Source organism: Pinus tabuliformis, chromosome 7, assembly GCF_031772625.1.
Source record: "Pinus tabuliformis cultivar Carrire ecotype Pingquan chromosome 7, CPIR1, whole genome shotgun sequence".
NCBI classification, from domain to species: Eukaryota; Viridiplantae; Streptophyta; class Pinopsida; order Pinales; family Pinaceae; genus Pinus; species Pinus tabuliformis.
This window is the reverse complement of record NC_142293.1, coordinates 396,615,079-396,641,189: the sequence shown is the minus strand read 5'-3', so window position 1 is coordinate 396,641,189 and position 26,111 is coordinate 396,615,079.

The window sequence follows — 26,111 nt, the reverse complement described above, 5'->3', positions numbered from 1 at the left end:
GGATTTTGCACAGCCCTAACCTGGGGCTGATATACTTTCATGCTACTAGGGCAACGAGCTGTGATATTTCCCAAACTACGCTAATTATCTTACTTGTCTTATTAACAGATCTTAGTTAGCTTCACGTAAATAGATTTTCTTACTTGTGTTCACTTAACCAACACAATTACATATAGTCGCACATCATATAAGCATTATAATTGAAATTTATACCCAACATATCCAGATGCATAAACAGGAAATAAGGACACAGAAATTGTAGAATACTTCTATTTATTGATAATTCCAAACAATTATAGACTCAACTCGCCCTGTGCACTCAGCTACAGGGGTCCGCGCACTCAGATGCTGACTTCTAGGCCTCTGCGCACTCAGTTGCAGAGCCTCTACCTACACTATGACCCAAGACTTAGACTTCTACTTCAGAGCTATCTCTCCATTCTTGCTTGATTGATTCCTTTTCTTATTTTTAAACTACTTAGATCTTAGCTCTATTTATATAATCCCATGGTTTGCAGACCTTGGGTAGATCTTCTACATCCGAAATTACATTTTCAAAATAACAGCGGACAACCCTACAACTCTTTAACACATACGTGCTCCGTGACCACAAAATGCAGAGTATTTACACTTGGATTACAAAATTTTGACCAAAATATGGGCTTTTAGCCCCAAAACTACCCTTGGGGGATCCTGTGCCCAACAATTATATTGTAGCCAACAGTACCTGTGTGATCATGGATTTACCAATGTTATTTTGTGACAGAATGTACCTATGAAAATATAGAGCTAGAAGCCTTAAATGCGCTCCACAATTTTTGCACTTACATCTCCTTATTCTTTCATAATTCTATTGGGATTCATTGCTTAGGATTATGCATTCTCCAACCCTCTACATTTAATTCATTTCCTTACTTTCTCCCTCTCCATTTTTACTAAAATGACAGATATTAAGCTACATTTTACTGTGTGTCGGCCACCATACCTAATCTGAATTGGATCCATGAAAATTATCAGAGTTCTATAACTGTTTCAAATCATGATAGACTTCAAAATCTTGTAGACAATGAGCTATCAGAAATAACCTCTATATAATGGAAAATTGCAGCCAACACATAGCAACGAGGACCTTCAGTCAAAGTGCGTTGACAATTGGCCCATGGGGACCGTGCATGGCGCAAAAATGGCAGTTAGGAGGCTTAAACCTAGAAACAGAGGTTGTTTCTGATAGTGCTAATCACGCATCACTGGGAAAAACCCCTCAAGAAGGAAAAGCCCCGAGCACACAGTCACAAGGGAAACTGGAAAACTGTGGGAAAAGCGCTAAAATAGAAGGCGGGTCCTGTGCTCCAAAATTGACGGAATATTGGAGGCATTTCGGGCGGTAAGTGGGTTTGTCAGAGGACCAAACGATTCCATATGTTGAATGATGCGTGTCCGGCAGATGAAAGAGAAATCTACTCTCATCACGGGCTAACGTTCGAGCAAGTCAACCACACGGTAAGAGCGATAACCATAGGATCTGGAGGCCCCAGATCTAATGGCAGAGATTGCACTCAATGGGAAACTGGATTTGGAGGGGAGAATAAGCTAAGGCATATAAAAGTTTGAAGTCCGATTTAACCGTTGAGCTTGCGGATGAATCATTTTATCAATTAACCGAAATAACGAACCGTTCAAGGAAGAGCTGGTGCTTAGTTCGTGAGAGGACAAGTGGCCACCTCCTGTGAAACGTTACACAGTGGCGATGACATAGAAGCAGGGAGTTCCGAGCTAGCAGAGGTAGGAAAACCGAAGGGATAGAAGAGGACGTGAACATTCAAGGGACGGATTGGCTTTAAGCCATGAATAGACAGAGAATAGACAAGGAGGACAGAAGAGACGGAACAGAGAAGAGCAAGGAGTAGAGAACAGAAGTTGAGTTGACATGCAGAGCTAAGGAAGCATCGAGTAGACAGAATAGAGAAGGCTTGAGAGGTTCGAGCAAATCCCTGTGAGGATATCGATCAAGAATTGAGTACCATATTGGACTCATCCCATTAAGATCATTTGAGGTCGAGACTTGGTAAGGGGGAGTCTGTGTACTCTAGTGGCTTGGGGAATCCAAGTACCACCCTGCTAGGCATCATCTGCTGTAGGAGACTCACATTGAGCTTCTCATTGTAAAAACTCTGCTTAAAACACAATAAAAGAAGGCCACCACTGAAAGCTGGACTAGGAGATGTAGCCTAGGAGGATTGGGTGAACTCCTTATTAAATTGTTGTGTTTTGCATTTGCTTGCTATGCTTCTCAAACTGTTTTCCAGTTTTTGTTTATTTTGCAATCTTATCGATCCATTGCTTAAAATAACATAGGCACACCAGCACATGAGTCTGTAATACCTACATTAATTAACTGAGATCATACATAAGTGATTTTCAGATCAAGTGGTATCAGAGCTATAAGTTGTTAAGGTTAGACAAGCTTGTGCTGGATTTAGCTATTGAATGCTAACTAGATCAAAGCTCATATTAGGAAAAGGAGAGTTGGTCAAAAGTAATCCTGAGATTGGAAGAGTCTATCCTCAGAAGACAATGTCAGAGGAAGGTTTTGTGGGGCCAGACCCTCAATTTGTAGATAGTTTCCTGGCCATAAGTTCCATGGTAGAGGAAATGTATAAGGATTTTAGAAAACATAAGGATGAAGACTCATCAGGCTCTAAACAAGACAAAGGAGAAGAAGAGTCTCTCCTCCATGACCACTCAAAAGGCAAGGGTAAAGAAGAAAGCTTTCTCACACCTCCTAATAGCCTTGAACATAAAAAGAAGACATCTTTGATTAAAATAGATGTTAAATTTGATTTACCAATATATGATGGAGAGTTGAATGCTGAAAAGTTGGACAATTGGATTAGACAAATTGATGTTTATTGCAGAGTGCAGAGTACCGATTCATATAAGAGCAAGATTCAGCTGGCGAGCCTACGCCTTGGAGGCACTGCCTTGGTTTGGTGGGAAGGCAGGACCCAAGCTGACATGAAGAGACATGGTAAGACTCTTTCTGTCTGGAGTGAATTTGTTTTTGCAATCAAAAATCAGTTCTATCCACTGGCCTACATGCAACAAGCCATGATGAGCTGGAAAACTCTTCGTCAGTTGAAAGGGAAAAGTGTACAAGGTTACACTGAAGAATTTAGGAAGAGAGCATTGATTCTAGGAATTTCATTAGACTCACCTGAGACTCTGTTGAAGTACATCGGTGGTCTACACAACTACATGAGGCACACTATCCTCATGTTTAATCCTATTAGTATAGATGAGGTATCTGTTCAAGATACACATCTAGAAGCTAGAGGAAAGAATGGAAACACAGAAGTTGGGCGATCATCCCAACCTGCTGCAAGCAAGAATAAGGAGAAAAGAAAACAAAAATGGAAAGTAAGGAAGGCCAATACTGCCTAAAAAAGCAAGTCTTCCATGCACTCACTGTAAGAAGGATGGGCATGATGATGAGCACTGTTGGATTCTGCATCCGGAGCTGAAACCTAAGAAGTTCGAGGGCAAGAAGAAGAATACTGTTGCAACTATTCAGAAAGATTTAGGGTCATACTTAGGAGATGAAACAACCATTGCAGCCACAGGTATAAAAGGTTGTCTACTTTAGAGAATGTATAAATCAAGAAGCAGGTGTAGGAGTTGCTTGAGAAGGGGTTCATCGGACCTAGCACATCACCATGTGGATCTCCAATCATTTTGGTGAGAAAGAAAGATGGCTCATGGAGAATGTGCATTGATTACCGAGCACTGAATAAGATAACAATAAAAAATTGTTATCCCCTTCCTCACATAGATGGTCTATTAGATCAATTGAAAGAAGCTATTTATTTTTCCAAGTTAGACTTGCATAGTGGATATCATCAGGTCAGAGTTGCAGAACAAGATGCATGGAATATTTCTTTCAAGACAAAGCAGGGATTGTATGAGTGGTTGGTTATGCCTTTTGGCTTAACTAATGCTCCTGCTACTTTCATGAGAATAATGAATGATGTACTCAGACATTTTCTTGATGATTTTGTTATTATGTATCTGGATGACATTCTAATATTTAGCAAAACATGTGAAGAACATTTAAAGCATGTTAAGCAGACACTATATGTTTTGAAAAGAGAAAAACTTTATGTTAAACTCTCAAAATGTGAATTTGGCAAAACATCTTTGAATTATTTGGGACATATAGTAGGGGGTGGTGAATTGAAGATAGATCCCTCTAAGGTGGCAGTCATTGTAAACTGGCCTAAACTCAAATCTGCTACAAAAGTTAGGAGCTTCTTAGGAGCAACACAATATTGGGGAAAGTTCATTTCTAACTTTTCCTTAATTGCAGTTGCCTTACATGCTTTAACACGATTGAACAAGATGTTTCAGTGGGGAGGCAAACAACAGAAAGCCTTCGACACCTTGAAAGAAAATATTAGTACAGCACCAGTACTAGCACTACCTGATCTTCAAAGACCCTTTGAGATCCAAATGGATGCCAGTGACTATGCCATGGGAGAAGTGTTGATACAACACGATAAACCCATATGTTATCATTCTGAGACATTTAACTCTGCAGTAGTTAACTATCCTACATATGATAAATAATTGTATGCATTAGTACAGAGTGTGAAAAAGTGGAAACATTACTTAATGGGCAAAGAGACAGTAATACATACTGATCATCAACCACTTCAATATCTACACTCCCAAACTAAGTTGCAGCAATTAAGACACTATAGATGGATGGGTTTTCTACAAGAGTTTGATTTAGTCATCAGATATAAAAAGGGCATACACAATAAAGTTGCAGATATGTTATCTAGACCTATTATAAATGCATCTACTATACTTAAGCATAATTCTGTGTTACATGAGAGCTACATTGAACAATATGCTCAAGATATAGACTTTAAAGATGTATATTCAACTTTAATTCAAGGCAAATGAGTAGAAGAATTGGATTATCATATTAAGGACTGACTCTTATATCATTGTGGGAAGCTATGCATTCCACAAACTGAAAGAGTAAAGATAATTCGAGAAGCACACACTTCTCTAATATCAGGTTACTTTGGGGTAAGTAAAATAGTTGCACAGCTGCAAAGGTTTTGTTATTGGCAAAAAATGAACGAGACAGTTTCTAGATATTTGAGAGGGTGTACTATATGTGCTAAAAGCAAGCCCAACAATAGAAAACTTGGCTTGTACACTCCATTACCAATTCCTTCTCATCCTTGGGAAAGTGTTTCCATGGACTTTGTTGGAGGACTGCCCAAATCTAGGAAAGGTCATGATTATCTGTATGTTGTTGTGGATAGGTTCAGCAAAATGTGTATTTTGATACCTTGTAATAAACAGATTACAGTTGAACAAACTGCAAAATTGTTCTTTCAACATGTATGGGTTCATTTTGGATTACTCACTTCCATTATATCTGATCGAGACACCCGATTTGTGGGAAAGTTTTGGTCAAGTCTATGGGAACTGATGGACACCAAACTGAAGAAAAGAACAACTTTCCATCCACAAACCGATGGCCAGACATAATTAGTCAACAGGACACTGATCCAATTACTCAAAGGTTATTGCAGCAAGCATCCTAAGATTTGGGATGAAAATTTGTGTTATGTGTAGCATGCTTACAACAGAGCCAAACATTCTTCCACGCAGAGATCTCCTTTTGAGACCTATTTTAGTTTTACACCCAAGTCACCCTTGGATTTTGTCTTTGGTATGGACACAACAGTTGAGGGACACAATGATGTGGACAGGGCAACTAGGTTCATTGAACATATCCAAGAGATCCACCAGGTAGTACAAGAATAGCTAGAAAAGAGCCAAGCCAAATACAAGGCAAGGCATGACAAGCATCGGATGGAGCATACTTTCCAAGTTGGTGATCAAGTCTGGTTGTATATCAACAAGGACAGAATGCAAGGTGAAGGTAAGAAGCTAAAGCCCATCAGGTATGGACCTTTCAAGATACTTGAGAAAATTGGTGAGAATGCTTTTCGCCTTGATCTACCAGCTTACATGCACATCCAATCAGTCGTAAATGCAGATAACTTGAGATTGTTTGAACCTTCACTAATTGAGGATCTTGAAGAGGAGAGTCAATTGCCTTCTATTGATGACCTGCTACCTGAATATCTTAATGAATTACAGGAAGACATAGTTTTGGATAGGAAGGTGAGAACGATGTGCAAGGGAGATGTTGAGTACCTCAGAATTGGGCTCAAGGGTTCAAATCCAAGCAATACAAAGTGGATAGAGATTGGACAAGTGAGACAATTGTACCCTCACTTAGTCGATGCTTGAAAATCAACTTTTGGTGGTCCAAAAGCTTTTTCAGTGGGAAGACTGTGATTTGAATTGGATCCATGAAAATGATCAGAGTTCTATGACTGTTTCAAATCATGACAGACTTCAAAATCTTGTAGACAACGAGCTATCAGAAATAACCTCTGTATAATGGGAAATTTTAGCCAGCACAGAGCAACAAGGACCTTCAGTCAAAGCGTGGTAGCCGTTGGCCCATGGGGACTGTGCATGGAGCAAAAATGGCAGTTAGGAGGCTCAAACCTAGAAACGAAGGTTATTTCTGATGCGCATCATTAGGCGAAAACCCCTCGAGAAGGAAAAGCCCCGAGTGCATGGTCACAAGGGAAACTAGAAAACTATGGGAAAAGCACTAAAATAGAAGGCGGGTCCCGCGCTCCAAAACCGATGGAATATCAGAGGCATTTCGGGTGGTAAGCGGGTTTGTCAGAGGACCAAGCGAGTCCATACGTTGAATGACGTGTGTCTGGCGGATGAGAGAGAAAACCGCTCTCATCGCGGGCTAACGTTCGAGCAAGTCAACCGCGCGATAAGAGTAATAACTGTAGGATCTGGAGCTAATTGTGCACCGCTGGGAAAAACCCCTCGAGAAGGAAAAGCCTCGAGTGCACGGTCACAAGGGAAACTAGAAAACCATGGGAAAAGCAATAAAACAGAAGGCGGGTCCCGCGCTCCAAAACTGGTGGAATATCGGAGGCATTTCGGGCAGTAAGTGGGTTTGTCAGAGGACCAAGCGATTCCATACATTGAATGATGCGTGTCCGGTGGATGAGAGAGAAAACCGCACTCATCGCGGGCTAACGTTCGAGCAAGTCAACCATGTGATAAGAGCGATAACCGTAGGATCTGGAGGTCCCAGATCTAACGACAGAGATTGCACCCGATGGGAAACTGGATTTGGAGGGGAGAATAAGCTAAGGCATATAAAAGTTTGAAGTCCGATTTGACTGCTGAGCTGGCCGATGAATCATTTCACAAAGTAACTGAAATAACGAATCGTTCGAGGAAGAGCCGGCGCTCAGTTCCAGGGAAAATTTTAAGAACCACCCTAAATTTATATGTATAATAAATGGGCGAATCCCCATGATACATAGGAAAAATGGGAGGAAATTTTATCAGTAATATAATATGTATATATATATATTTTGGAAAATATCTCACCATATTATATTATCTTGTAAAGTCATGGTGAATCTTTTACTGAATTATAAAATCTTGTAAGATCTTGGAAAATCTTTCACTGAATAATAAAACATTGTGAAGTCTTGGTGAATGTTTTGTTAAAGTATGAAACCATATATGATAATAATAAAACATATTCATTAAACAGTAATATACTGACATACATGTTTGGAAAAAAGAAACATAATTTTCACTTCCTACAAACCATGTTGCAAGTTTTAATGGAATGTTTGTCATGGTAGGAGAGATTAATGTTTTCTCTATCACTTTTGTCAAGCTACCACTTTAGCCAAACTATCAAATTTCTTTCTTATTCCATAGAATCAAACTGTGAGATAAAAAAGAAACACATCAAGTTTGTTTACCCCAACACACCAACAAGTAGCAAGCCCCAACTATATAATATAATGAAGTAGTAGGTATCCCAAAGGCCTGAGGGGGATCTAATGGAAAGAAGTGATCATTGTCAGAAGCGTTCCAATCAATATATAAATATATAAATGTAGATTTATTATTATTTTAATTGGAAATATTTAATTAAATAATAAAATTTCATTACATCTCTCCCAATCTAAATTTCTTATTAGCATAATTCACTACCTTCATACCATTTTTGACAGCATTGTAACATGTGGATTAATTTCCTTTTTGGTGCACAATCTCCACCTTTTAGGACAATATGGTGTAGTGATCCAACCCATACACATTACAATAAACTAAGAATAGCAGAGAAGATGAAAGGTTGTACAAACTAGCATATTTTTCAAACAACTAATCCAAGATCAGTACCTTAACTTTTTCATGAAGATATCATATTGAGAATGCTTGAAAAATGGTGGGAAATCTGGGCAGCTGTTATAGACATTTTTGTGCCCTACAAACCCAAGCATGAAATGTCCATAAACCAAGGGCTCCTAAGTCCCTAAAAGTGTTGTTCTAACCCCTAAAGGAACAAGGTCAACAGATTACATCTTCTCCCAGAAGTTCTCCACCAGAAACTGCTCAGAATTGGTCAAATCAGGATCATTGCAACTGCTCCACTGGCTAGGTGCGTTGCATCTCACCCAAATGCACTGTGAGGGTGCGTTGAATTTCAAAACTCCCTTCTATAGGGTGCGATGGGCGAGAAATGACAAATGGCAGTGTCATTCCGCGAGGTGGAGAGGCAATGGAAGCTTCCAGAATCTTCTCCTGTGACACTTGCCTCACTGAATTCGACCAAGGATGAGTAAGAGGCCCTCAGTCTCCAAGTGGAAGCAAGAACTGACAGAGAGAAGACACTAATCAAATCACAAGCTGACTCATCCTCCTTACAAATATCTATATATGGATCCCTCATCCTAGAGATCCAGAGGCTGGAATTTTGCATATTGTGAGGAATTGCTGTTGGTTTCTAGAGACAAACATCAGATTGTTGGGTGATTTATGCTTTGTTTGAGGTGAAGAGGGGCTTCTTTGCTGGGAGGTTGATGCTGGGTCGGAACCACTGGTTGTAACTCCTCCTGGATCTTTTCTTGTTTATCAATAAAAACTATTTGAGTTCTCCTCCATGCTTTTGTATCATTGATGCTTGTTACATTTGTATGGTTAACTTAAATTTGATCCTAAGTTGTTTATGAATATAGATCCATGTCTTTGTATAGTGTTTTGCTTCTGTGATCTTACAGGTACTTTGTGAAGCTAGGCATGCAAGGGAGCAGGTAGCTGGAGACTATCAAAGAAGAGAGGGATTGGATCAAAGGATTAGCGCAAGACACAGGTTGGTTCTTTCTATTCCTCTCTATCTATAATTCATAAAGGAAATACAAAAGTAGTTTTTCTCTGTTTGTTTCTAAGGTAGCTGTCACACCTTAGTGGGATAGAGCAGTTCTAAATAGACACTTTTCCCTGTAACAAAATGGCGACTCCACTGGGGATCTAATTAGTTTGTTTGTTTATCATTCTTTGTTGTTTGTTTCATAAACTTACAAGTAGCATTCGAACTGCATTTGCCATAACAAATGCAAAGTAGATGCTGCTTCAATCCATTCACTGGATCTGTTTATGATTTAAACAACTGATTCACAAACTATCTGATTGCCCTTGTGATAGCTCTTAGATCCTCCTTAGATCTACCCCTGATTGTTGCATTACTGATTGCTTTTTACTCAGCCAAAAACCAAGGACTGAACTGCAAACTGTGACCCGGAACCCAGACAGAGTCTCGTTTCTGGCCCAGTGCAGGTACTGTTTAGAGATCCTGAATTTCAGAGCACTTCCCGAAGGGGCAACCTGCGCTGCATTTCAGATTCTCTGTGTTACAGGTGCGCTGATCAGACTAGCTCTGTGCAGCTGTGGTTCCTGTGCTTCATTCTTTCTAGTTCTATCCCTAAATTTTGCTGCCTGTGATCAGTATATGTCTGTTTGAAACCTCTTTTCCTTGCTGTTATTCCGCCTCCTTTGTACAAAAGAACTGTAGATGTTTTTGTGTGTTTGTTGAGTCGTTTACAGTTTTCCTTTGCAAAAGTAGCATAGTCGTACTGTCGTCCTTTGATTTGAATCTGTCGCAAGTGTCGATTTCGATCATAGGAGAAAATTTGATAGCTGTTGATGGTCGATTATCCTGTTACTATTGCCTTTGGTCTGAATTTGTAATTTTCTAGTGTCAAGAACAAGTGTTCATTTCAAAATCGTAAGGTGTCGTAATCATCTCTGTTTTTGATTTCGAAAAAGAGCTTGTTTATATTTGTCGCTTGAAAAGAAATTCAGATTTGTACATCAACTTTCTTTTTAGCATCAATACTAAGAAAGTCTAAAACAAGTACATGCATGTGCATTTGCATATAGACAGTCTGTTTGGCTTGATTTAGGAAAGTGCATTTACAGTGTGCTCTTTGCTCTTTGTGAAAAGATTATGTCTTTCTTTTCCCCTAGTAGCTAGGATTTTCATTGCACAAAAGAGATAAAAGTTTGTTTATCATCTTTAGATTGCATTTTAGGAATTACATCTACATCTCATGGTGAACCCGAAAGGCAAACTTCATAAACAAGATCAACTTAAAATAAATTCAATGAATCTAACAATGCTTTGGAACTTAACGCACAACATTTAGAGGTCTAGGCTAGAGACGTATTCCGGCGTCGTAAAGCCTGGTAACTGTTGTTCTCACTGATGGTTGGGTGATTCCTCCACTTTGAGACGATAAGTGCCAGTACGGACTTGTGCTCCCACGTACCGTCGAGTATATTTTGGGAGACCCCTATAGGCTTAAATCCTTTATCCATAGGAAGCCGTGTCTGCCGCCCTATCGATCGCAATGCACTGAACACAGCATTCGGGAAGATTGACTGTCGTACCGTAAAAAGTATTCTGCAGTTTTGTGATTGGTTTGGTACTCCCTCTACCTAGACTTCTAGAGCAGTCCCTTTCGTTCCTTTTCAGACTCCTTAACGGAAAAGGTCCATCTGAGCACTTGTCACTTCAGGCTCATTAAAAATCGAAGGAGACTAGAGTCATCTTTTGTTTTTTCTCGACTCTTAAAAACTGAAAAAACAAGTTGTGTCAAAGCGTCTAAAAATTTATTTTAAACGGAATATTCATTACCCCTTTCCTACGTTGATCTTGGGTTGAGAAAATGGAGTCAACCAACCAAGGAATTCCCCTTGGAGGAAATCCTAGTCCCTTCTCCTCTTGGGGAGATGTTGGTGCGCCCCATATGGCCACATTGTCGCTTCCAGGACTGACAATTGGTTTGCCTGTATGGCTCTTCTCAACCTCTGTCGTTCAGAACACCACTATTCCTGAACAATCGAATCAGCAATTAGACGAGTCCAGAGTTACCCACCAACCTTCTACTTCCTCTAATTCTTCCTCTCCTCCTTCCTCTTCGCTTGATGGGGCTGGTAAAGCCAAAAGTCAAGTTCCTAAGGAGAAGAAGGAAAAGAAGAAGAAAGAGAAGAAGAAGAAGGAGCCAAAAGCGAATGGGGGCAAACGAGTGTCGTCTAACGAAAATCCACACACTGCACCGACCAGGCCTAAATCGCCATGTGTCATTTGCAAAGGAGACCACTTTCACAGAGATTGTCCTTGCATCCCTCGGATCTTAAGAGACTGGTCTCCTCGTTTACACAACCCGGTGTCGTCAACCTCTGATGATCATGTTGAAAACACACCGTCAACTAGTGAAAGTGAAGCCCCAGGACAAAAAGGAAAATGTAGATTTCCTTGTAAACTGTGCGAAGGCGATCATGCCGTCCACCGTTGTCCCTTCTTAGACGAAGCTAAAAGAGTTTTGAATGATCGTCTGGTTTCACCATTACGACTTCCTCTTGGATATAAAAAACTCTTGCCGAGTCTGTCACTAGTTGAAAATCCGGCTGACCCACTCAGGTGGTCGGCCGAAGCATCTGTCATTGAAGATGAACCATCTGAATCCCTACCAGACGAAAGTCAAAAGGTCGAGACGGCAGTTGACCCGGTTTTGCCTTCAGAGGTTCCATCTTCAAATGATACAATCACTGAAGAGAAGAAGGATGACACCGTCCAAATTCTTTTCATAAGCACAGACTCCAACGAACACGGGGGCAATTTACCTGTTCCTTTACCGCAGGAAGGAAGTTCGTCAGAGTCATACCCAGCCGTCTATTCGGTCCCACCTCCAAGCAACCTAGTTGTCTCCTTCGACTGGAATCAACTAGGCAGACCCCGTTTACCAGCTAGTGTACCATTCCGAATTATTGTTCAAATATATAGAATGGTTATGGCTGGTACCGTCATAGATGAGGGGGTTTCTGTGAGTATCCTTTCCTCGACTGTTTGGAAAGCGCTTGGTTCGCCATCACTTTTGCCTGAGATGAGAAATCTGACAGGCTTTGATAAAGGAACCAGTCAACCATTAGGGATCCTTCCCGATGTGCCCATAACATTGAGAGGGAAAACCGTTCACATGAATGTAATGGTAGTTCAAGAACCCCTGGATTACAATCTACTCCTTGGACGAGACTATATTTATTGCATGAGAGCCATTGTCTCATCACTCTTTAGAGTGATGTGTTTTCCGCACGAAGGAAGAGTGGTCAAGCTCGTGGACCAGCTTTCATTTCCCGGATCACGCATAGCAAATAGTCATATACCATCCCTAAATGGTCTTTTCACGCAAGAAATGTCTCAATCTCCAGTCCGTCCTCCCGATGAGCGCGAGTGATTCGGAGGGATATGACTGAAACCCAGGGGGCATGCACCCTGGTCTGCTTCAGCAGGAAAACTTCGGGTATAGGGTAGGTTTCTGCGGGAGAATATGACTAGTCTGTACCCCCGTCCGTGATTGGAAGAGGGGGTTATTCTAGAACAAGATTCTCTTGTCAAAGTTATGTGAGTTGACGGGCATCGTCGCTCACCTTTGTTTATTTCAGTAGACATCGCCGGAGAAATGTTTTGTTTGCGCTGTGAATAGAATGATCTTTGGGTAACCTGTAAGAGGTAGGCCTCTCTCGGTAAAACAAATGTTTTAACGGACTAAAGAAGGGGTAACCTTGAAACTCTGTTTTATACCTGGGGGCATGCAAACCTTTTGGAATGCAAGCAAAGAGCGACTATTTATTTTTTAAATTTTTAGGACCTCTACCCCTTTAAACTCGTAGGATTGGTCGTTTCCTAACTTGCATAAAGAAAGGACGTGGGGAAAATCTCTAAAAGTTGCCGTTTTTATATGAGACTTTCTTATCACAAGACTGGATTAATCGAGCAGTTTTAGCACATAGTTCAAGCTCGTTAAAAAATAAACATAAGACATGAGCAAATGTTTCCACCCGCGTTTAAGCTCGTTAAAAAATGAACTATTCCTCGGTAAATAACCATCGTTAATGTAGTACTTCAGCCGTTAAAGCCTTGGTCGTGTTTGCACCGTCACCTCCACTTTTCATTGGCCGATCATTTACCTCCATTTGATTGTTTACCCATTTTTGAGGAACAACTGCAAAGAGTGATTTCACTAGCCATCCTTGTGACACTGCCGTGATTGGAAAATTCCAAACCTTACCTGGAATCAGCTTCTACCCGTTTTATCACTCGTTCCTCAAAAGACGAGTCTCCTTTAAGCTCTTTTCAACTGACTCGTAAAATATGAAAAGATTGTCGAGCCATTGGCCTCTCTAGCTCGTTAAAGGGACAGGAAGTGCTATCCCTCCTCTAGATTTTAATCTTTTTGGACCTGAGGAATTATTACACAAAAAGATCGAGCGCTTGTTTTGTTCGGCTCGTTAAAACTATCGAAAATTCATCCCTTTTGTATTGTTTTATACTTTTTCGGACTTAAGGGATTAGATGACGAAAAAGGAATTTTGGAGTTACCTTTACGTTCCTTTTCAGACTCTCTAAAATTGAAAAGGACCGAGTTATCTTTGTCGTTAAACTCGTTAAAAAGATTAATAGCGACAAACTTGTCTTTAGACGAGAACGAGTTTCACTATCGCTAGGCTCGTTAAAACATAGCGATGGGTTTGCCCGAAGGGAAAATTATAGAACAAGCATATGTTATCCTCCTCAAGCTTGACAAAAATAAAGAGGTACTGGTCAGCAATGACTGGGGAAAAATTGGGAAGAAAACTCAAAGAAACTTTGTTGGTAGCAAGTCGCTCTTGAACATGACACTTCCACTCCGTGTCCGAGTCGGGTTGGGTTGTTTCATTCACCGGTCACATCACCATGGTCACGCCATACCATCCACATTTGGGGTTAATGCTACCAATCCATCACATCAGTGTCGCCAATATGTTCAAGAGAAGTCATCCAGAGAAGTCACCTGTGTCTCACCCACTACCATACATTATACTCTGTTCTTTCATGACCGCCACCCTGAACCTTATATCACCAGATCGTTTTCACCTCCATCAAAATCATTTGCTCCGTTCCGTGTCATTGATGTGGGATTCATTAAGGCCCTCCTGTGACGGATCACTTCTTGTCGACATCAACTCATTATCCAAGAAGTTGATCTAGGAACACCCCATTCAATACTTTGAAGCTTGCATGCCTCAATGGCAAGTTTCTCACTTCCAGCGACAGGTTTACATCAATGGCCTTCGACCGAAAGATTTTGCGTGGTGTTCGACGCCAAGTCCTCTATTCACACCACGTGAATTGTACTGCAGTACCTTGAGGATCATTATCATTATCGGTGATTCCTCTCGCGCTTGTTAACAATTTACATCATTGACTGGTAATCAAGCGATGTCTTTCCATGTTCGACGTTAGAACATTTCTCGCATGGATTGACTTGTACTTCGAGTGAATATCGGACGAGATTGAAGACCCCGGATCTATTTTCATCCATCCGGGCTGCGATATATATTCAAGGAAATAAAAACATTAAATGTACAACATTGCAGCACAGATAATCATCCTACCAAAAGGATGATGGCTCTATTAGAATCATCAGTCTACACTCAGATGGTTGTCTGTCCTATGTACATGAAAATGAATTTATAAAGCTGAGCATGGGAATGCCCGCCTCAGCAAGATCATGAAAATATTATGAAGATAATGTATTGTATTGTATCTTATTACAAGTCTCCTCCCAGCATTGAAAGAACTTCGGATCCTCATAATAAAGCATTTCACCCGACACCAAAAGGTTAACGGCCTCATACTTTAGGGGGCAACTGTTATAGACATTTTTGTGCCCTACAAACCCAAGCATGAAATGTCCATAAACCAAGGGCTCCTAAGTCCCTAAAAGTTTTGTTCTAACCCCTAAAGGAACAAGGTCAACAGATTACATCTTCTCCCAGAAGTTCTCCACCATAAACTGCTCAGAATTGGTCAAATCAGGATCATTGCAGCTACTCCACTGGCTAGGTGCATTGCATCTCACCAAAATGCACTGTGAGGGTGCGTTGCATTTAAAAAATCCCTTCTGTAGGGTGCGATGGGCGAGAAATGACAAATGGCAGTGTCATTCCGTGAGGTGGAGAGGCAATGGAAGCTTCCAGAATCTTCTCCTGTGACACTTGCCTCACTGAATTCGACCAAGGATGAGCAAGAGGCCCTTAGTCTCCAAGTGGAAGCAAGAACTGACAGAGAGAAGACACTAATCAAATCACAAGCTGACTCATCCTCCTTACAGATATCTATATATGGATCCCTCATTCCAGAGATCCAGAGGCTGGAATTTTGCATATTGTGAGGAATTGTTGTTGGTTTCTAGAGACAAACATCAGATTGTTGGGTGATTTATGCTTTGTTTGAGGTGAAGAGGGGCTTCTTTGCTGGGAGGTTGATGCTGGGTCAGAACCACTGGTTGTAATTCCTCCTGGATCTTTTCTTGTTTATCAATAAAAACCATTTGAGTTCTCCTCCATGCTTTTGTATCATTGATGCTTGTTACATTTGTATGGTTAACTTAAATCTGATCCTAAGTTGTTTATGAATATAGATCCATGTCTTTGTATAGTGTTTTGCTTCTGTGATCTTACAGGTACTTTGTGAAGCTGGGCATGCAAGGGAGTAGGTAGCTGGAGACTATCAAAGAAGAGAGGGATTGGATCAAAGGATTAGCGCAAGACACAGGTTGGTTCTTTCTATTCCTCTCTATCTATAATTCATAAAGGAAATACAAAAGTAGTTTTTCTCTATTTGTTTCTAAGGTAGCTGTCACACCTTAGTGGGATAGAGCAGTTCTAAATAGACACTTTTCCCTATAACAACAGCGACTATCTCTCTTCTACGAGGGTGATTCGGAAAGAGTTAAGATTTCATTGTTTTGATTTTTTTTTTTGTTAAATCAAAAAAAACCAATATTAATGGAGATATCGGTATTTTTTACTAAATTTTGTGAAGTGACTGAATGTAGCTTTAACCATTCACCTTAAGATTATTTTTACAATATAATTTCCTTAGTCTATTTAATATCTTCAATATCATAAAAACCAACCTATATCCATCTTAACTCCACATCTACCACTCTTAGAGGGATAAAATCTATTTATCCCTCCCGCACTTGGTAGACCCGGAATTAAGATGGATCTAAGCTGATATAATTTCCCCTTTAAATAGTCTATGCTCACATGAATACCATGGTATTACCATGGGTTATCATAAACATGGACCTTAAAAACTACTAATAGTAACTTATAAAAATTAATAATTGATTTTTTTTTTTTTTTTTTTTTTAACCAAGTTAAAATGTTTAAGTGACATTAAATTACAAGATCCATTTTTACTCTTGATCTACCAAGCCCCGAGAGGGATCAAATATTTTTTCTCTATGTTAGTTTGCATATCATGATATTTGATACAGAGTAAAAATGGATGTATGCTAGTTTAATTCCCCCCTTTAAATAGGGGGCATTCCATATGAATACCATGGGTCAATACCATGTGCCATTTTTATTTTTATTAATACTAATATTAGGGTTAATAATGTTTTTTTTGCATGGTATTAATAATAATTTGGCCCATAGGCTTCACCTAAATATAACACATTTTTTGAGTGTTCGTAAATGGAGTAAATATAAAAAATGTTTTATTTATTTACCATACCTCTCGTTTATTTATATTTTTATTAATTTACCATACCTCTTTTATAAATATGGTATTTGGCCAATAGGATTCAATTAAATAAAACCTATTTTTTGAGCCTTCTTAAATAGAAAGAGGGTTATGGACTAAATATAGAAAGAGGTTTTATTTATTTACCATACCTATAGTTTATTTATATTTATATTTATTTATCATACCTTTGAAGTATAAAAAGAGGTTTTATTTATTTACCATACCTCCACTTTATTTATATTTTTATTTATTTACACGCGCGTTCATAAATATAAGGTGACATATGGAGTAAATATAAAAAAATGTTTTATTTATTTACCATACCTCTCGTTTATTTATATTTTTATTAATTTACCATACCTCTTTTATAAATATGGTATTTGGCCCATAGGATTCACTTAAATGAAACCTAGTTTTTGAGCCTTCTTAAATAGAAAGAGGGTTATGGACTAAATATAAAAAGAGGTTTTATTTATTTACCATACCTCTAGTTTATTTGTATTTTTATTTATTTACCATACCTCCACTGTATTTATATTTATATTTATAACTATCATAAATACATTTTCTTGAAAATGAGGGCGAATGGAAGATTGTAACTCATAATTTCAAGGGCTAAATTTACTTTTTTTACCCTCTCCTTTAAAATAAGGTGGTCTAAACTCCATACCTAATTTTTTTATAAAAGAAATTTGAGGCGATTTGTAACAATGTGCTATGATACAAAATATAAATAAAAATATAAAACCCCTTAATTTAGCCCAAGGGTGAAAATTCACCCCTAAAATTTTCCATGCTCAGTTCGTGAGAGGAAAAGTGGCCACCTCCTGTGAAATGTTACACAGTTGCGATGACACAGAAGCAGGGAATTCCAAGCGAACAGAGGTAGGTGAACCGAAGGGCCAGAAGAGGAAGTGAACAGTCAAGGGACGGATTGGCTTTAAGCCATGAATAGACAGAGAACAGACAAGGAGGACAGAAGAGATGGAACAGAGAAGAGCAAGGAGCAGAGAACAGAAGCCGAGCTGACCTACAGAGCTAAGGAAACATCAAGTAGACAGAACCGAGAAGGCTTGAGAGGTTCGAGAAAATCCCTGTGAGGATATCGTTCGGGAACTGAGTACCAGCTTGGACTCATCCCATTAAGACCAGTTGAGGTCGAGACTTGGTAAGGGGGAGTCTGTGTACTCTAGTGGCTTGGGGAATCCAAATACCACCCTGCTAAGCATCATTTGTTATAGGAGACTCACATTGAGCTCCTCATTGTAAAAACTCTGCTTAAAACACAATAAAAGAAGGCCACCACTGAAAGCTGGACTAGGAGATGTAACCCAGGAGGATTGGGTGAAATCCTTATTAAATTTTTGTGTTTTGCATTTGCTTGTTGTGTTTCTCTTACTGTTTTCCAGTGTTTTTTTATTTTGCAATCTTATCGATGCATTACTTAAAATAACATAGGCACACTAGCACATGAGTCTGTAATACCTACATTAATTAATAGAGATCATACATAAGTGATTTTTAGATCAATATCAGGACATTTATCCTTTGGATGAGCGTTATCATCCTACATACATATGTGTACATTTAAGTCTACCTTAGTGAAGGGTGATTGAACCAAATTCTGAATCAATCTATTTCCAATTATATTAAATATGGAGTGCGATACAAATCTCAACAAATCCTCAAAGAAATCCTATAAGATGTCTTAGGCACTGATCCTTTCCTCAACCCTAGGGTTGTCTCTAGGAGCTACAAGATGTTCTGGTGCTGTTTCTGGGGATCGAATCATAATATTTTTCCTTGGGTATAACAATTGTTACATTCCCTCTATCGGGTGAGCAAGGGAAGTGTTTATTAATGATCTCTCACCCTGACAACTCCATTGTCTGTATATTTATTTGGTAACCCTAGCTTTCCAAAGACGTCATACTCACTCTGATACAAGCCAACAAAAAAATCCTCCCCTATTCAACCCCGAGAAAATCATATCCCAAAGGATTTGGAAAGAGCAAACCCCTGTTACTCCAGATTCCACAAGATATTTTCCAGAAATATCATCAACTAGCTCTCAAAAATATATGATAAACTACCTTGAGTCTACCTCCAAATTCTTAGAATATCCTAAAGAACATTGTGTATCGTTTGGCTCATTTCCTTTTAGAGTGAAAAACAAATAAGCTTATGTCAGTTCACCTTCTTTCTCATTTCATCCCTCCCCTGAAGTTGAAGAAGTTAAAGACATTCTTATAAACAGTCCAACGCGGAGTGTGAATAATTTTCCAACCTAGATCTAGTTAGCTGTGACTCAGATACCCCCTCAGCAAATACCTATAATAAATATTATACCACCTCCCTTGCTCAATATGGTTGTCCCAATATTTTTCTTGAACAAATATGCCCTATTGGACTTGCCACAACTCTTGAATGGTATGCCACAATACTATCTCAAGCTCTTGTGAAGTTTCACAGAGGAATATGGCATTTCAACACCAAGGCATATAGAATTTTTCTATGCGTTTGCTGAAAACCTTAATGTGTAACACCTAGATGTGGTGTTAAGGATTTTTGTCCAGTATCTAGATGGGGAAGCCAAAAAATGGTTTAAAGACCTACGTAATGCTTCAATCACTACTTGAGAAGAGATGGAGAATTATTTCATGCAGAAATGGGGGGAGAAGAGGGACCATGGGTATATCCTCACTGAATTCAATGTTATGAAGAAAAAAAATAATGAAGACATGTCAGAATTCATAAGAAGGTTTAACAAATTGTACAATAGTCTCCTTGCTGAAATCAAACCTCCTCAAGCTGCCGCTAAAGTGGTTTTTGCTGGGGCCTTACAACCAGATTTTGGTTTCACTCTCAAAGAAAGGAAGTATCACTCCTTAGACCAGATCCAAATAGATGATTTAGAAATTGAGGCAAATTTTACCTCTACTAGGAAGTGGAGAGGTAGAAACGATCATGGAGATAGGAGAAGAGGAAAAGAGGAAGCTAGTTCCTTAAACTAGGGAAACGAAATTCAAGAGAAGAAACTTGAGGAAATGAACAAGATGATAAGAAACCGATCTAACAAGCAGGTGAAACTAGAGTTGGAAAACAAAATCCACCTAGAAAAAACCCACCAGCTGCTAACCCAAGTTTCAATCCTCAGTATAGGAGACCTCCTTTGCAACTCTTTCAAAGGGAGAAGGGATAAACAAGATCACATTCAACCTCCATTGTATTTGGAAGATGATCTAGAGGAGAATGCCAAAGAAACAATAGAAGTCCAAGAAAATAAATTTTCTTCTCTTTCAGAGGGAGAAAATGAAATAAAGGCTATTGAAGTAGAAGGGGATGATTTGGATGCACCACTAGATGATGGTGATATTGACAACTATTGCAGGCACTTTTCTGATTTCGTGCAAGAACAACTGCATGAGAAATATGACTTTAGACCTTCTAGGAAAATATATAGAATGCAAGACAAAAATGAGGAGTCCTCTCCTCCAAATCCTTTGAAATCATCAGAGAAAGGAAAGAAGCCTCTAGACCAAGCCTCACCCAAAAACAAAGAGCCTTCCATTTCCATTCTCCATAAGTGCGAGGTCTCTAAAATAGAGTAGTCACCTTTACCACCCAGACTAGTCTGTGATAAAGAGAAAGAACCTACTAATGCTGTCATAGCTGATAGAAAATCTTCTGCCTATAGTTTTTAAAAAATAGATGGTGATGGTCAAAATATTTGTTCCCTTAACCAAATTGTTGAAATATCTGAGTCAAAAAATTCAAGTATCTAAGTTATGTGTCCATTTACCATAACTCCTATGTAAGGCAACCTAAACCCCCAAGAAGAAAGACCCATGGTTGTATTTGGACCTCATGTTGAGGAAAAAGACCCTTCTACTCCCACTTTCTATGTGACTTGGTAATTCATGAACTTCTCTTACATAATTGCATGCTTGACTTAGGAGCTTCTCACAATTTGGTGCCAATCTCTGTTATGGAACTATTGGTGGTAATCTATATTATTTTGAATCCAAGAGAGTAAAATGTCTAGGGTTGATTAAAGACATGGTAGTCAATTTGGCTCAGATCCCTATGAAGAGTGTTGTAATGGATATTATAATGGCTAATATCCCTGCAAGGTTTGGTATGATCTTTTCCATATCACGGGGATAAAAAAATTGAGGATCCATTAAAATGGATTTAACATATGAAACCATTCCTATTTTTTGTGCAGAAGAGTGTCAATTATATAGAGAAGCGAGATTTGTGAATATGGTTACAAGGACCGACTGTTCGAATAATGCCCCCATGTATGGTAAAGAGAAATATTTATCTTGTTTATTGTTAGCGGAAGATGATAAAATCATGGATGAGACACAGGTGGAATGTTCTATTTGACTAGACAAACAATCACCAGAGTGTGAATTCCAGGGAAGGAAATGGTGCAGGTGTGTTGTTGGTACCCCTAGAAGGTATCTTGACCCCTCTCTCTTTCAAGCTAGAGTTTGAAGCCACAAATAGTGTTGTTGAATATGAAGCTTCTGCTAGGTCTGCAAGCTACCAAAAATATCAACACTGGGTGCTTGGCAGTGTTTGGGGATTTAGATCTGGTGGTGAAACATATATGAATTCAATGCCAAACCAAAAATCCAAGACTGAAGGCCTGCCAAAATGAGGTATGGGATCTGATTGAGAACTTTTTCTTAGCTTTTAACATCTAGTTTTTGCCCAAAGATGGAAACTGGATGCCTAATTCCTTATCTATCTCTGCTAATAACTTCAAGCCTCGTCAAACCCCCTTGCTAAAATACGAAATTGAAGTTAGATACAGGCCTTCAATACCAGACAATGTTAATTATTGGAAGGTGTTTGAAGATGAGGAACATATCAAATGCTTCATGGAGGTCGATGGAGAATTATGAAGCTTGGAGATTGATGAGAAGGAAGAGAAAGTGATGGATGTGCAGCTGGCTAACTGGGAAGAAACCATTGCAGGGCACAAGATTCTATAATTGAAAGGTAATACTATCTCCAAAGGTTTCATTCCCTTGGAAACATTTTTCAACTCAAATGACACGACTGCTAAGCCAATTGAGAAAGAATTTGAAGAACATGTGGAAGACTACAATATTGGTTCATATTAGGATCCTCGAATAGTTAAGTTGGCCAAAGGAGTTCCTAAGGAATACAAAAAAATGTACCTGGACCTTTTTAAGTAGTATATGTATGTGTTTTCTTGGTCTTATGATGATTTAAAAAAATTTGATACTAATATCATCCAAAATTAAATTCCTTTGAAGAGTGGGGTGAAACCATACAAACAAAAGCTTAGGAAAATAAACCCTCTGTTACTTCCATCAATTGAGAAAGAGGTGAGGAAGTTGCTCCAAGCTAAATTATCGTACCCCAGAGGTATTCAAATTAGGTGGAAAATCTAGTTCCTATCAGGGAGACGAATGGGTAAATAAGTTTGTGTATCGACTTTAGGAATCTAAACAAGGCCTCATTAAAGGATATTACTGTATCCCTAAAATTTACTACATTTTGCAAAAGGTGGTGGTCTTTGCTCGTATGTCTATGATGGATGGTTTTTCTGGATAAAATCAAGTAGTTATGCATCCTGGGGATCAAAAGAAAACTATTTTTACCATGCCTTGGGGACATTTATGTATGCCAGAATGTGCTTCAGACTCATTAATGCAGGAGCCACTTTTTAGAGAGCAATGGATATAATGTTCGTGGGAGAACAAGATAAGTTTGTGGTAATTTACCTAGATGACATAACTCTCTTTTTTAAAACAGATGGCGATCATATTGAACATCTATGACTCACTTTTGAGAAATGCAAAAAATGTTGCTTGTCTTTAAATCCTAAGAAGTCTTAGTTTTCTTTAACTGAGGGAAAGCCACTAGGACACATCGTGGAAAAATAAGGGTTGAAGATAGATCCCAAGAGAGTGGAAGCCATCAATAACATCCCATTACCAAGAAATATGAAAGAAATCCAGACTTTCTTGGGCATAATCAACTTTTTGAGGAGGTTCATACCCAATTATGCTAAGATAATTAAAGAAATTACAGGGATGTTGAAGAAGGATAGGGAGGTAAAATGGACTGAAGAAGCTTGGGAGTCATTCTCCATAATCAAAAGGGCCTTTGCATAAGCTCCTATATTAGTCAACCCTGACTACCTAAAACCATTTTTCATTTTCTCTTTTGCTTCTCCTCACATAGTGGATGTTGTCTTATGGAAGAAAAACAGTGAAGGACAGGAGAAACCAATAGCATTTTTTTGTCAGGTGCTACAGGATGATGAGTTAAAGTATAACATTTTGGAGAAGCATGCCTATTCCTTGGTCAAGGCCCTAAATACCTTCATAATATATGTCCTGCAATCAAGGATAACAACTTATGTTCCTACAAAAGTTTTGAAAGACATTCTAGTACAAGGGGACAGTGAGGGAAAAAGAGGTAAATGAATTGCTAAAATCCAAGAATATGACCTGGAGATCAAACCCACGGAGCTAATCAAGGGGCAGGTATTAGCTAAAATCCTTTCCAAATCAAACTTCCAAGCCTTGGGTATAAATTTACTGACATCAGAAGGAGAAAGGTGAAGAGAAGAGGAGAAAAATAAGGTCAAGACCTCAATGGATAAAATCCAATTTAACTACCTCCGATCTCATAGGTTGTTGTAGCGGCTACAACCACCCTGCAAAATTTTGGCTTGCATGCAAATTTCAGAGCCTACCTTGGATCCTGCGATCGATCACCCTTGCTCACTTATTGGTAAGTTGATGATTTCAAACTCCCTTCCTTGATCCTAAGAGTTGTTCACATTCTCATCTTTACACAACATGTGTCATTTTTGGGCATAGGGGTTGTTGTTTTTCATGAAAATGGAATGTTGTTTTGCTTCAAGGGAAAGCATGTGCACATGAGTGGTTGTCATCACATTGACATGTTTCACATTCATTTCACGCACTCTTTTCACAAAGGTTGTTGCATCAAGAAAAGTTTGTCTTATGCATTCTGGATGGTCTATGTTTTGTCACTAAGCATCTGTGTGCCATCACAGTCAATTCCTATCAAAGTTTACATATTCTTCACTGATCTCACACTTAGCCATTTTCCTGAGAAACCTAGCATCATCTAGCTTCTTGGAACTGTGCGCTTTGCTTCTGCAACCATCAAGCTTCCTCCCTTGCCTGCTGAAACCCCACAATGCGTAGAGAGACCAACCTCCCTTGCTTGCTAAAACATCACAGTGCACAAATACACGAACCTCCATTTCCTGCTGAAACCCCGCATCCTGCAGAGACACTAACCTCCCTTACTTGATAAAACCCTGTAGCCCACAGAGACCCTTGCCAACATTGCTCTCCAAAAATGCGCAGAGCAGTTAGGAAGCCAACAATTTTCTCTAGAAATGCACAGAGCAGTCCAGCTTCACTACACTTAGAAATTGCGTAGAGGTGTCGTCTCAGGACCCCTATCCCGCAACAGTGTATTGTGCCTAAAAACTGTGCAAAGTTGTCCATGTTTCCCTATTTGTATTGCATACAGAAATTGCGTAGATGGGCCTCCCAAGCCTAATTCTAGAAGCAATCATTATCCACTGAAATTCCACACATCTACCTCTCAATGACTATAGGAAAAGGTGACATGTTGAAATCGCTTCCATGGAGTTGAGGAGAAGGACCAAGGAACTAAGTAATGGAAAACATCAGGACCACATGCAAATTTCATCGGATGCATGATCATCTTGAGGGTAAGTATGGTAAGTAAATAACATATTTTGAAGTACACCTCTTAGTTGAGCTTGCAGGACTGCTTATCATTGTCATATTATCCTATCCTCAGTAACATGCATGTATGCAAACATGAAAATTCATTTTATGTGTTTATTCTACATGTCTTGCTTCATTTTCACTTGTTTTACCAACTGTATATCTCAAGTGTCAAAATTATCGCTCGCACCCGTCAGTTAGTCACACTAAGTGTGTGTTGTCTTGATGGTTCGAGGTGTCTTGTCATCGAGTCATGTTAAGTTTGTGTTCGTAAGGTCATGCATGCACAAGTTCACTCACTCACACATTTCGTCATTTTTTTGAAACTATATCGACCAAACCACCCTCCAACTGTTGGACTTTCGCTGAGATGCATTGTGGAGTCTCAAGCCTTAGTGAACATGTATTTTTTCCCAGAATTGCACAGAGCTTGAGGTTGCCTCCTAGACAATCTTCACTGCCCAATCTGGATTCAACCCGACTGATTGTGACCCAGAACAACACAAAAGTTTCTTAGTAAGCCATCTCAATTTGTGTTGCCTGTAAGCCTCTAGCTGATTAAGAGGTGAGTTTGATCGGGCAGTGTGTTGGGTTGTGTTATATTCTTTCCACGACTAGCTTCCCTAGTTAACCGGGGGGTTAAAGGGGGGCCGGAGCCCCCCCTTCATTGCGCCAACTGCATAGCGGGGGGTCACAGGGGGTTTGAGGGGGGCATTTAGCCTCCCTCTATGGGGTCTGGGGCAGTGCCCCAGGGAAATTGTTTTTGGACCCTATATTAGGTGGGAAGACCTACCTATGGTTTTGTGCATGGTTTTCGAACATGGTTTTGGGCATAATGGTTTTCAATCCATGGTATTGGATGCTTTGGAATGTATATATATGTATTGTAACATTGAAAGCAACATAATGAAAAATCAACCTGGTAGCCCCAGTTTTGGGATCCAGGGGAAAATCTCTGTGTATATGTGTTTTATGTGTTATGCTCTTGCATTGTTTTTTTTTTGTGTTTTAGAATTCATATGTAGATAATTTTTGTACAGGGTTAAAACCTACACAGTGACCCTAGGTCTCACTCACCCAAAAAATTGCGCAGAAGGTGGCAAGCATGCCCACCTCCACTGATTGAAGAAATTGTGCATACATTCTAGACAGACACCCACTTCTTGTCATTGCATTGCCCCGAAAAATTGCGTAGTTTTGTCAGCCAGTCACCCTGTTAGGCAACCTATTGTTCCTCCTGAAAACTATGCAGTTTTCAT